Raw genomic sequence first — 12,596 nt, 5'->3', positions numbered from 1 at the left:
TAACGTACATCATTACTAAGTTGCAATAATTTAATTCATATTCAGCTACCTCTACTCCACAAAAAAACAAGCCCTTGTTTAGATGCCCTTGATAAAAGATGTCAAAAAGAATACTCTGCTCAACTCAATCAAAATGATTTATGGCAGTTCCAAGTTACCATTTTTATAAATGAACAATTACAGTCCTGCCCAAGCCCAGATGCTCGAGAGGGATGCGAAAGTATGATGCTGGATCCTCCTTGCCCTACGTGAAGTCACAAGGTGAGCAGGCTGTCAGGTAGAAAAGGAGGTACTGTACTACCACACTCATCTGAGGAGCAGAAGTGAAGAGCAACTTGTGAACTAAGATACACTGCACATTTTGGCTTGATCATTGCGTTACATTATTTAAAATAAAATCCATCTTTCAGAATATGGTCGAAATCATGGCCACATACCTAAGCATTTGAAATAAGGGAAAACCCATGGCATAAGGAACAAACTTTCCAGCAAATGTGAAAAAAGTGTTTCTTTCAACAAAAAATGAAAAACTCAACATCTTAAAATATCGACAGGCAGAAACAAAACGCCTGCAGATACACTTGAATCACAGACTGAACTTTACAAGACAGTGTCTCAGCATAAAGTATGCAATAATTAACATGCTGAATTACCAATATAAGCATGAGGGAGAAGTAGGGGTGTGCACCTGTTGAACGGTAAATGCAATCAAAGGTAACAGCACTACTAGAAGCTGCAGTGAGAGAAGTAACCAGATCAGTAGCTACAGTAGTAGATGCAGTATTAACAGTAGTAGTAGCATGACCATTAGAAGTTTAAGCACAATTGTGTGCTGAATGGTTAGTCCACATTAGTGAGAGTGCAGCGATTGCCCGTTATTCGGCAAGTAAGTTGGTACAGTAGTTGGGTCAATTGGTTAATATGAAGGGATTTGGATAAGTAATTATTGATTGCACTGTAAGCTACCTGACAGTCGTAATGTAAAACAATAACATTTGTTTAAAAAAAATGATTAGAAGTTTAAGCAGCTTCCATAGTAGAAATCTCATTTTTAGTATAAGTAGTTTTATCAGTTCTGGGAGTGGAAAAATGAGCAGCAGGGCCAGCCTAATAGTACCAGTAGTAGTAATAAAAGTATAATTAGTCTTAGTTAGAATTCAAGCAAAAGCAGCAGTGCTACGAGCAGCACTATTGGGCATACTATTACCAAATAGAGCAGCCCTGGTACTAGTAGCATTAGTTGAAATAAAAATGGAAATAAGCATTATGTTGCTCGAGAAGGTAAAGTTATTTGAACCAGTACACTTAAAACTAGCAGCGATGCACTAAAGGCAACACTGCTAGTATTAGCAATGGAGGTAGATGGGGTCGAATTTATTTTTTTTACATAGTAAATTTGCCCTCCTGAAATAGACATGGCTCATTAAGCCAATGTACTTGATGCAATAGACTTACTCATGAATATCTAATAATTAGATGAAACAGAATCATCTTAACGTTATTAGTTTGGCAGTAATGAATTTGAGAATCTCTGAAATTACAGATTGCAGAGCATCACAGAATGTCCCATGGGGTAGACATATTTACCCCCATAACAGAAATTAAGACATGAACACCACGAGTGAACATAGTTATATACACCACGGAGCCGGGTGAAGGATCAAATATTTCACCTGCTACAGTGAAGATTTCTTGTTGCAGAATGTCCCCTTAAACCTCCACGGGTGAAGGAGACAAGGGATCGGACTTTGCCAATTTAGAGGCTTAAAGGAAGAATTGTCCAGCTGTGCCTGTTTACCCACTGCCCGAGTTTCCGGTTGCCACTCTGCGCAGATAAACCCTCCCCCCACTTTTTATTAGGGCTCGCCTGCTGATGCGCTTGCGCATAGCTGGCGAAGCTCTATAGTGGCTTATCCAGAGTTTAACAACTGGCGATTCCATGCAGTGCATGTGTTTTTTAGGTCATTGCGCAAGGGCAAGCCCTAAAAAGCGCTTGCACAATGCCATCAGCCGCCTGCCTGCCTGCCTCTCATTACCACATCAAAGGCAGCCCAGCCTCCCTCCCACAAGCTTCTCAGCGTGCGCTCTGCATTTCTCCTCCCAGCGCCGGCCGTACTTTCAGTTTCACGGCCGCCAGGTCGTGTCTCCTTTTATGCCCCCATCGAAAATATCCAAACGTTAACATGAATAGAGAGTTTGAAATGTCCAAGTCTACTCACAAGGGCTTCGCCAGTTCGACCCCAAGAGTCTTGATTTAGTCAAAATTAGTAACATTTATTTTTTTAGTTTCAGCGCATTTTCACACGCGCATTCGCATTCGCATTCCTTGTTTTCCTTTCATTGTGCCTGTGCTTGGCAATGTTAGCAGCAGACCGTGAACTGCTCGCACCCACCCTCTTGTCTTATTCCAGAGCTCCAAGCAGATGAGGACAGCGAATGCCTCTTAATGTGTTTTACATCTCCCCCTCTGCCTGCTCTCCTCTCCCTCTCTCCCTCCTCTCTCCCCTCCGTCCTTCGCTCTCGTCCTCCCCCTCTCTTGTTCCCCTCACTGTACCCGCTCTCCTTTTCCCTCTCTCCCTTTCCCTCACTTCCCTCCCCTTTCCCTCTCTTCCCTCTCCTCTCTCCCAGTCTCCGTCTCTCTCCTCTCTCCATTTCTTTACCCACTCCCTGCTCTCCTTTTTCTCCCTCTCCCCATCTCGCCCTCTGCCTGCTCTCCTCTCTGTCTCTCTCCCCCTCCCCCTCTCTCCCTCCCCTCTCTCTCTCCCCTCTGTCCTTCGCTCTCGTCTTCCTCCTCTCTTCTTCCCCTCCCTATCTACCCTCTCTCCTTTTCTCTCTCCCCCTTTCCCTCACTTCCCTCTCCTTCTCCCAGTCTCCGTCTCTCTCCCCCTCTCTCTCTCTCCTCTCTCGCCCGCTCTCTCCTCTCTCCATCTCTTTACCCTCTCCCTGCTCTTTTTTCCCTCTCACCATCTCCCACTCAGCAACACCACAGCACCACTCAGCGCAACCACAGCACCACTCAGCGCAACCACAGCACCACTCAGCGCAACCACAGCACCACTCAGCGCAACCACAGCACCACTCAGCGCAACCACAGCACCACTCAGCGCAACCACAGCACCACTCAGCGCAACCACAGCACCACTCAGCGCAACCACAGCACCACTCAGCGCAACCACAGCACCACTCAGCGCAACCACAGCACCACTCAGCGCAACCACAGCATCACTCATCACCACCACAGCATCACAGCATCATTCAGCACCACCACAACATCACTGGTTCAAATATGTTCTTTCAATGTTTCAAGCTGTTTTCAAGCTTTATTATAAATCACAAAAAGATGTTAATATTTCACTTCTGGTCTTGGATTTTCATCACAATAAAAAACACTTAACATAATCTTCCCAAAAGTTATTTACAACAGTTTAAGCTATTGCCATTACAAATTAAATAAATTATTTAAGAATTAATTATTTAAAAAAATTAAAAGCAATTGTTATTTGTAATATCAATACATCTAAGTCCCGTAAATATAAAACATGTTGCATTACAAATGCTATAGGTGTCACATTTGCGAAAGTTAAAACTAGTGGCATTGTAAATGACAAAGCTATTAATTTAGCTATTTTAAAAAATTACACAAATAATAAAAATTTCATTTATAAGACCAATAGCTCAAACTTTCCTAATGAGAGCCCTATTGCATTTCCAATGCTTGTTTTTTTAATCAGCTTTCCCAGTTGTGCATTTTGAGAGGTTTAAAAAATGCATTTAGATTGGCGGAGTCAAAGTTTGGTAGCCTTAGAGAATAGGGAATCCACTGCTCCATGTGCCACTGTGCCAACAGCTCACGCTACTTAATTGCTGGTTCTGATGTATACATAAAGCAGTAGACGAAACGTGCGTTTTTTCTTTAACTTTTCGTACCAAGCAAGAACTTAAAGCTGCATTCTACAGGGGTCAATACCTAGTGAAACTTTACAATAAGTTGATTTTGCACAGAACATTCCATTCAAAAATGTCACTAGTTAGAGGTCGCCCACAAGCATGTGTAGACCAGGTTTCCCATGTTCCGTCAACATGCAGAATTGAATGCTAGTTTAACACCTTCGACACTCATGACGAGCTCAGCTCGTCATGCAGTATACTGCTGGTACAATGATGACGAGCTGAGCTCGTCATGAAACCATTGTTTTGGATCTTCCCCAGCACAGCAGGGGAAAATGCCTAGCATCGATGTGGTTAATGTTTCTGTGGGAACCTCGAAATTCTTTATTTTTTTCTATTAAATCGTTGACGAACAAAACAAATTCACATAGCAGCGTCCCAATATGCACTTACCTTAAAAAAAAGAAGTCTGGTTTACCCATCAGAGTTGACAGTCCTGTTATAACTTACTACAATAAAAAGCCTCTGCAGAATATATACAGCGACGAAAAACGATCTTAGGGGGGGAGCCAGAGGCACCACCATATTTTTGAAGGATTCACGGCAGAGGTGTCACTATACTCAACTCTTCCAGCACAAATTTAACTAATTAACGTTGTATCCTAAACACTGCTGCACTCACCACAATGCCACGGCTTGAGGCTTAATTTTATTTTTATATTTTAAATATACAATTTTCCCAGGTACAGCTATTTAGACTCTTCCATTGTTAGGCTACTTTATTGCCCAATATTTGGGATGATAAGATTTACCAGAGCAAATCGAGTTATACATACTTGTTCTCCACACCATGTTCAGTGGCTATCCTCGAACCAAGGAAGACGTTGGGAATCAACAAATTCACACATCTCATTCAATATAAATGTATCATCTTCATTGCATCAGCAGTGACAGAACATTTCAGGCTCTGGCCGGGTGTAAGGTCCATAACAGCAGGAAGTAAGCAGAGCAGGTTTGACAAGATAAAGTTTCTTCAAATCTAGACAGAAACATATAAAGTTGAGAGGGTACTTTAATCCCAGGCCTTTTTGATACATAAAATGAACTTTCTGTTAATGGCTTCATGAACTAGGTTTCGTAAAATTAACAGGTGCAATCTTTTTATGGTCCAAAGAGCTTTGATTTTTTGTCAATGATGCAGAAAACATGAGCTTGAAACGGAGCAGGAACGCTTCTGGCCCAAACAAAAAAAACAGCAGTTCTGTGAAGTTTGTACTATTGTCACAATAAACTGACTTCTCTTATAAGAGGTTTAAACTTTTCAGAGGAGAAATCGCACCTGCTAAAGTTCACAAGCAGGTAAGCCAACCAGAATAGTGTATTACTCTTCCCCTAAATTCCCAAAAAGTTTTAAACAGGTGGGTCCTTAGTATGAGGCATAACCAAGTAGCACATCAGGAAACGGCATCCAAAGTAAATAAAATAAGCAAGTAAGTCTCAGTGTCCACACGGTCACCTGAATTTTGGAACTACTGAAGATGGCTGTTGTAGCAACTGGGTTCCCCAATTTAGTCCACCAGGATTTTTCAAATAGGACTAACCAGTTTTTGGGCCTTTACTGTGAATGAGTCTCACTGCCCAAGTCTCAAACAGTAAACTCCTGGTAATTAGATTGAGCGTGCTAATCACCAATGTCTGTCTTTTAAATAACGACCCTGCACAACTGAGGTAATGGGCACTGGGCTAGTTCCACATGAACAATCATGTGCAGGCTACGCTTGTGAGACTACAGTCAGGTGCGGTCCGGTAGCTGGGCACAAGCAGCTTGCTGCAGAAGTGACTCTGCAAGAATTGGTTCTAACCTAGGGTTAACCTTATAATATGTTTGGATATTCATAGCAAACAAGTTACTTACCTTTGGTAACGCCTAATCAGGTAGAGACTATCTAGCTGCAGATTCCTTACCTTCGAATATTCCCCAGGCGTCAAATTGGATCCAGAAAATCTTGAGCACTACCTCTGCACACAAGAAGGTGGGGTCAACTGGCTCTGCATTTGCTGCACCAGAAGCGATGTGTGCGGTCCATATATAGGCATCACCCCAGCATGCAGAAATCAGTTTCTTTTAGTTATATTTATGTAACAGAAGCACAGAGCCATGTCAGAAGGCTGATGGAGAAGTGTGCAGATACTGGGGGCCAACAGGGACCTTTTTTGAGGAAGAAGAGCTAGTTCGCAGAACAGGGAGGTTGGGAAGGTCAATAGGATTCTGCAGCTGGATAGTGTCTCTACCACATAAGGTGTTACTGAAGGTTAGTAACTTGTTCATCTGATAGAGAATTCTCACCTCAGAATAGATTCCAAAGTAATACCTCCCCTGAGGTGGGCCTGCAAACAGGTTCAGGCCAAAGATTCCCAGAGGACCAAATCTGGCAATTCACCTATTATGACAACCCTGGCTGTCGAGGCAGTAGCGTTTTGTAAATGTGTGCAGAGATGCCCAAGTAGCAGTGTTATTTATCCATGAAGGGGACTTCGTCACCTTCGCTGTGGTTGCAGCCTTGGCTCTCGTGGAATGAGCTTGCAAGCCCTCAGGGGGATGCATAATTGCTAGTGCGTAGCAGATCTCAATACAGAGCGCAACCCACCTGGAGATGGTCCTTATCTGCACTGCTTTTCCTTTTTTCACTCTGGCTAAGCCAATGAAAAGTTGATCATCCACTGGGTGTTCTCTGTTGCAATCAATGTAAAATGACAAAGGTCTTTTGGATTCAGGCGATTGAATCCATCCTCCTCCTTAGAAAGACGAGGTGGAGCAAGAAAGTAGACAATATGGACCTTTGGCTCACGTTAAACGGCTTCACCACCTTAGGTGCTGAGAAACAGTCATTCTGGGAAGATGCTGATGTATGTATGATGTATAGAAAGCACCTGAAGCTCGCTAACGTTCCTTGCCAATGTAATGGCCACCAAGAAGAGAGTTTATCGTTAAAAGAGACAGAGGGCAGCTGTGCATGGGCTCAAAGGGTGAACACATCAAAAAAGTCAAAACCCAATTAAAATCTCACTGGGGCATGATGAAGGATTTAGGGAGGTAACGTGCTGGAGTTATTTCAGGAAACGAGTCTCAAAAAGCAACTTTAACAAAGAGACTGGTCCGACAAACTTAAAAATGTGGAGATGGCCAAAAGTATCTTAACTGTGCCAAAAGCGAGGCCTTACCGGCCTAACAATTGAACAACCAATTGTCATATAGATATATATTGCCTGTATGCTGTGTTAAGTTGGCATGAGCTTATTAGGAGTTTAAACGCCATTTTACCTTTCTGCTGCTTCAGCACACAACACATAGCTGTTGCTTTAGCTTTGATCATAGTAGGACTGTTTTGATTCATGCGAGAATAATATGTTGTTACTCTGATATCAGCCTTGCTTGGCGAGCTGTGTCTGTACAGTGAGTGAATCCTTCAAGGATATCTCAACACAGTGGTTGTTGTGAGGTCTGATCTTCGCACGTTGTTAGACATAACATACATGCAGCTGCGGCCAAGTTCTGGCTTTAGGCGCGTTTTATATTGCTTTGCACAAGAGCATACAAACAAACTTGAGGGTGCTTCGCATGCAGAGAGCTGGTGGAAAATGATGTGATCCCTTACCACTAGGATCTTGAGGTATGAGGCCGCCCTGTTATAACCCAAAGAGACCTTCTTAGATATAATATAATATGCTAGCTAGGGAGGGTGAGAATTAGGTGTTACTAAACCCAGTTCGTTTTAGCATAATACCATGCTTTCACCGTCTGATACCATGCTTTCACAGTCTGTGTTCTATGGACTAGTGACTATGCTGATTACTTTGTTTCTTATAATATGTTTGCTTGTAATAGCTTAGATACTGCGTTTGAGAACACTGCATTAGTGAATAAACATTTCAAATATGCACGCGTCCTCTTTTACTCCTTGTTCTGGATTGAAATGATTGTATAACAATATAGTGTTCATGTGTTCCACGTTACCTGAGGTGTACTAAATCCATGTTCTGGTTTGTCTAAGCATTGGGAGTTTGTGATAACCAATGAGACACTGTAGCTTGTCTGGTAGAGGATTTTGGGTACTAAGGTGAGTTTTGGCACACCCTAATTCACTGAGGTTCCAAGTCTCTATGCACAGTTCTGTATGAGCACGGAATCCCTGCGACATGGCGCCCAATCGTTGGTGGTCTTCTTATATGATACTGGAGTAGTACATCATTCAGTCCTTAACCCTTCACTATTGTTTCCGGTTAACGGTACTGTTGGACAAACCTACCTATTTTTACATAGGTCTATTCAAGCTTCAATCTTTCTAAACGGTTTCCTTGAATTACTACCCAGTTGTGCTACAAAGTTTACTTTGTACCTTTTTCTTTCTGTGTCACTATGGCTGCGGTGGACATTGCGCAACATAGTCGCATTGCGGTGCGCAATCATTTGCAGAATTATAACGTCCCCGAGAATGGCATGGCCGTGATCATGGTAGTGAGTGCAGAGGTGGCTTACCCGTATGAGATTTTCTACTCATGGGTGACCTTCCCAGCAATGAATGCGGATACTCGTGTGTTCGACACGTACACTCCCACGGCTGTGCCACAGGAATATGCACCATATAGGGCACAGGAGATTCCTATAGATACTTGACAGCATAGAGTTTGATTTAATGGCGCCCTACCCCACACTTTAGCAGCTCCGAGGTTAGGTCCTTTGTCCATTCCGGGCGCAAATTGGCCTGTTCTGGCTGGATTTACACCTCACCCTCAACACGGGACATGTGCCGTGGTTAATTTAAGACGACTACATGCAGTCGCAATTAGCGTGATTAGGTCGTTAGTCCAATACATTACCCGTAATCTCCCGGGCGGGCCCCCGGGTGGTGCGGCGCTTCCTGCAGGACAGAGCGGAATGAAACTCAGTCCTGTTATGGTCAACGCTGTAATGAGCAAGCGCCCCCAAGAAAAGGATGATTTTCCTTTTTGGCTTGCCGAGAAGTTTGACCAGCTGGAATCTGTATTTCCTAACATGTCTCCTGGTGAAAAACACAGGATTCTGACGATAAGCTTACCAAAATACTTGACCCCTGAAATCGGTGATTGTGAAACCTGGGGTAAGACATTTGCGGCGGTCTACACGGGGTGTTACGGCACTCCGTCTATGACTGTCCTGCCGACGGTCCTTAAACGTGTTCAGGATGAGCACGGGCCAGAGGCTGCGGTTGAATTGGGTATGCGCCTATGTGTCACCTTTAAGTGGTTTCCGATCTCATACTTGCAAATGTAAAGGGGGATGCGGTGAACTTTCAGGTTGCCAATGCTTTGCAGGCGATTCCCGATGCCGAAAAACCCCGGCAGTTAGCGAGAATTATTGTGGCGGCTTATAAAACCGTGGGCCGCAATAGTAGGGGTCTCAAGCCTTTTTCTACTAAAGAGAAAAAACAACCCCAAGGGCAGAAGTCGGAAACGGACGACCAGCCCAAGACCAAAAAACAGAATTGGCCGAAAAAACAACAGGGTAAGCAACAACAACAACAGAAACAAGAGTCTCGTCCTGCGTCTCCATTGCCTGCGCCCACAGAACGTGTTTATGACTTGTGCAATCGTGCGATGATAAAATCACCTGATCTTTTTCAGGTTTCTGACCAACGCTCTCCTCGTTCTTTTCAGGAGTCATCTGCTTTTTCGACCGGTGGAGGAGGAGGTGGCGGTCAGGGTGGTCAACAAGGATGTGACCAGCCCTGCCCGAAAGACGGTAAAGACAAGCAGGACTATTCTACACCGAAGATACCCCAGTTTCAGAAAAAGAAAGTCGCTGCTTTAACAGCACACAGATAGTGAGAACCCAGCTTCGGAATCAGACATGGGCTCTGACCTTGCTGGACAACACGGCGGAGATTACCATAGTGCGAGAGGCCCTGCGTCCACTACTGAAGGTGACAGCGACTGACCGTTATGTTGTTGTGGAGACAGCTGATACTAGAGTAGCTCCCCCTGACAGACTATGAAATAGTTCTATTCATTGAAGGTGACATTCAACGTACCATAGAGGGGGTATTTTGGGAGAATCTTAAGACTACCTATGACATTTTGTTAACGGAGGCTGACTGGCCCCCACCTTTTGTGCTTGCGGCTCCAAGAGGGGAGGAGGTGATCCTCACTAGATTCGCGCACACTGTCTCGAAGGAGCATGCGCTAAATTTTGCAGAAGAGTGGGCCAAGGCCCTTGCGCCTGCTTTGTACCTTACACATTGTGGATGGGATAAATTTTCCCCGCACCTCGAGATACCCTTGCGGTCGCAGCCCCAGCCTCAACCTCAGTATCCCATAAAGCGCGAAGCTAAGGCTTCCGTTCCGGAAATCCTTGAACAATTGGAATATCAAGGAGTAATTGAAACTTGTGCGTCACAAATGAATAACCCTCTTTTTACTGTGTCCAAGCCGGTTGGTTCAATTCAATTTCAAAGCTTTTATTCGATTTGTAAATACAAATCATACAAGCAAAAACTTATAAAACAATTCATTACATTAAAATTATTATAAAATGCAAGGTCATTCAAGAGAAATCCGGGATATTTCATATGGGCAAAGCCGGTTGGTTCATATCGTTTGGTATTGGATTACCGGCATTTAAACTTGCATTGCCGTACCTGTGCAGTACAGAATACTCACGGCTCTGCTTTAGTGGATAGTCTTGTGCGTAAGCGGTTTAAAACCACGCTTGACATTTCAAACGGTTTTTATGTCCACCATTTGGATGGTCTGAGTTCCCAATGGACCTCCTTTACTTGCGGCGGTGTCCAAAGACAATATCGGCATTTACCAATGGGCTACAAAAACAGTCCAGGGGTATTTGCTGCGTGCATAGTCTCTCTCTTGAAGAGAATCGACCCTGATGCATGCTCGTATGTGGATGACATTTATCTCACAGACGAACTTTGGGATCATCTGTGTCGAGTTGACTGCATAATTTGTAGCTTTGCAGACTTCGGTTACAAGTTCAACTTTGCAAAGTCGCAGATTGCAGAGTATACAGTGTTGTTTCTGGGCTACAAGCTAAACAATGAAGGTCGAGGATTAGCTCCTCACTTCCTGGAGAAATGCGCACAGCTGCACGCTCCGACAACTCTGAAAAAATTACAGTCTTTGCTGGGTTTTTTGAATTTCGGGAGGACATACATTCCGGGATATGCCCAGCGTATCAAGCCTTTGTATGCTTTGATACAACCTACTTTTACCAAATCATGTTGGCTGCCAGAGCACTCGGCTATACTGCAATCTTTGCAGGCTGATTTGCTCATTTCTAAATACTTACTGACTCGTGACAACCACACCAACCTGGTGATAAGAATCATCCCTGGGACGGTGGGTTTCACATACCTTACTTTTAACGAAGGAAACACAGTACCTATTGCCTACAAGTCACACTTGTACACTTCGGCTGAAATGCGATTTTTCACTGTGGAGAAAGTTTTATCGGCTGTGCAGATGGCGATTCTTAAGGAACGTGCTCTGTCACAGGGAAAACGCATGTTGGTTGTTACCCAGTGTCCTGCTTTGGAAGCAGTTACGAAAGCCAGTGTCCCTAATTCTAAAGCTTTGCACCCTCGGTGGATACAATGGGCTGCTTCTTTGTCATCTCCGGATGTCTCGTTGGTTTTGATGTCTCCTTACGGTCGCAGGAGTTTTTGCAGTATGAATTTGTTCATCCTGCACCTTTGGCTATGCGGCCTTTGGAGGATTTCCATTGCATCACATACACTGATGGTTCGGCGCAGGTTGCGAATGGTTCTAAACACGCCTAAGTTTCCGCATGCGCCATTGTGGTAGGTGCCATGGTGAACGATGAGTTCAAGTCCAGAGTGGTGCACACGCAGACTCTAGGGGACTGCACCGCACAATTGGCAGAGCTTCGTGCTCTGATGCTTGCACTGGAGTACGCTGATCCTAGTGACACGACTCGGATTGTGAGTGATTCTTACTACTGTGTCCAGTCTTACAATCAGAACTTGTACTTTTGGATTCAGAATGATTTTCGTGATTCCAACGGTAGCACAATAAAACATAAAATGATCAGGGTCGAAGTGGCTGAGCTTAAAGAGCAATTGGCCCTCATGTTTGTAATTCAAACTCTAGGTCATCAGCGCGTGGAAGTTCACGCTGTTGGCAACTCGCTTGCTTATTAAGCAGCGAAATCAGCAGTATCGACATTTAGTTGCAGCAGTTACACGCTCCAAGAGTAAGATTGATGATGATATCTTGGCGTTATGGAAACAGAGGTTCCTAGCTTATTTTGAATCGACACAATGAAGTATAGACCACAATAGGCTGCTATACGTGAGAAACTCCTTGCCCAGCCGGACAAGGATTTTATTTCTGGAACAATGTCAAAAATTAACATATATTTTTAGACAAATATACTGGCACAAGCCTGTGCTGTACTCAAGAGAAGGAAAAAAATATAGAGCAGAGTGAAAGGGGTGTTTTCAGGCAAGGAAAAGGAGCAAAGCAGGGCACTGTAAGTCAATTAAAGAATAGTGACAGTGTCGCCTGGAATGGAACATACATAATTACAATTACAATCTGCTGTATGTATGCCCACTCATTGGTGTCGACAGACGTTTCGATCCCTATTGCTCAATTACATTACTGGGATCATCATCAGGACTTAAAATTAGATTTGC

General features: G+C 43.9%; 1 protein-coding gene across 2 annotated transcripts in view; it reads right to left on the bottom strand.

The window, feature by feature from the left end:
• ZNF292 (zinc finger protein 292) overlaps positions 1–12,596 on the bottom strand; it is a 635,852-nt gene that overhangs the window by 477,392 nt on the left and 145,864 nt on the right. Inside the window, exon 2 of one of the 2 annotated variants that reach the window (XM_086926594.1) lies at positions 4,725–4,927. The exons of the other annotated variant lie outside the window; for it this stretch is intronic. The gene's annotated coding sequence lies outside the window, so the exon portion shown is untranslated. The remainder of the gene's footprint in view (positions 1–4,724; positions 4,928–12,596) is intronic. 2 annotated transcript variants of the gene reach the window in all.

The sequence above is a fragment of the Lissotriton vulgaris genome, chromosome 6 (genome assembly GCF_964263255.1).
Source record: "Lissotriton vulgaris chromosome 6, aLisVul1.2, whole genome shotgun sequence".
Classification (NCBI taxonomy): Eukaryota; Metazoa; Chordata; class Amphibia; order Caudata; family Salamandridae; genus Lissotriton; species Lissotriton vulgaris.
Note: the sequence above shows the minus strand (reverse complement) of the source record. Positions and strands in the feature narration are given on the sequence as shown.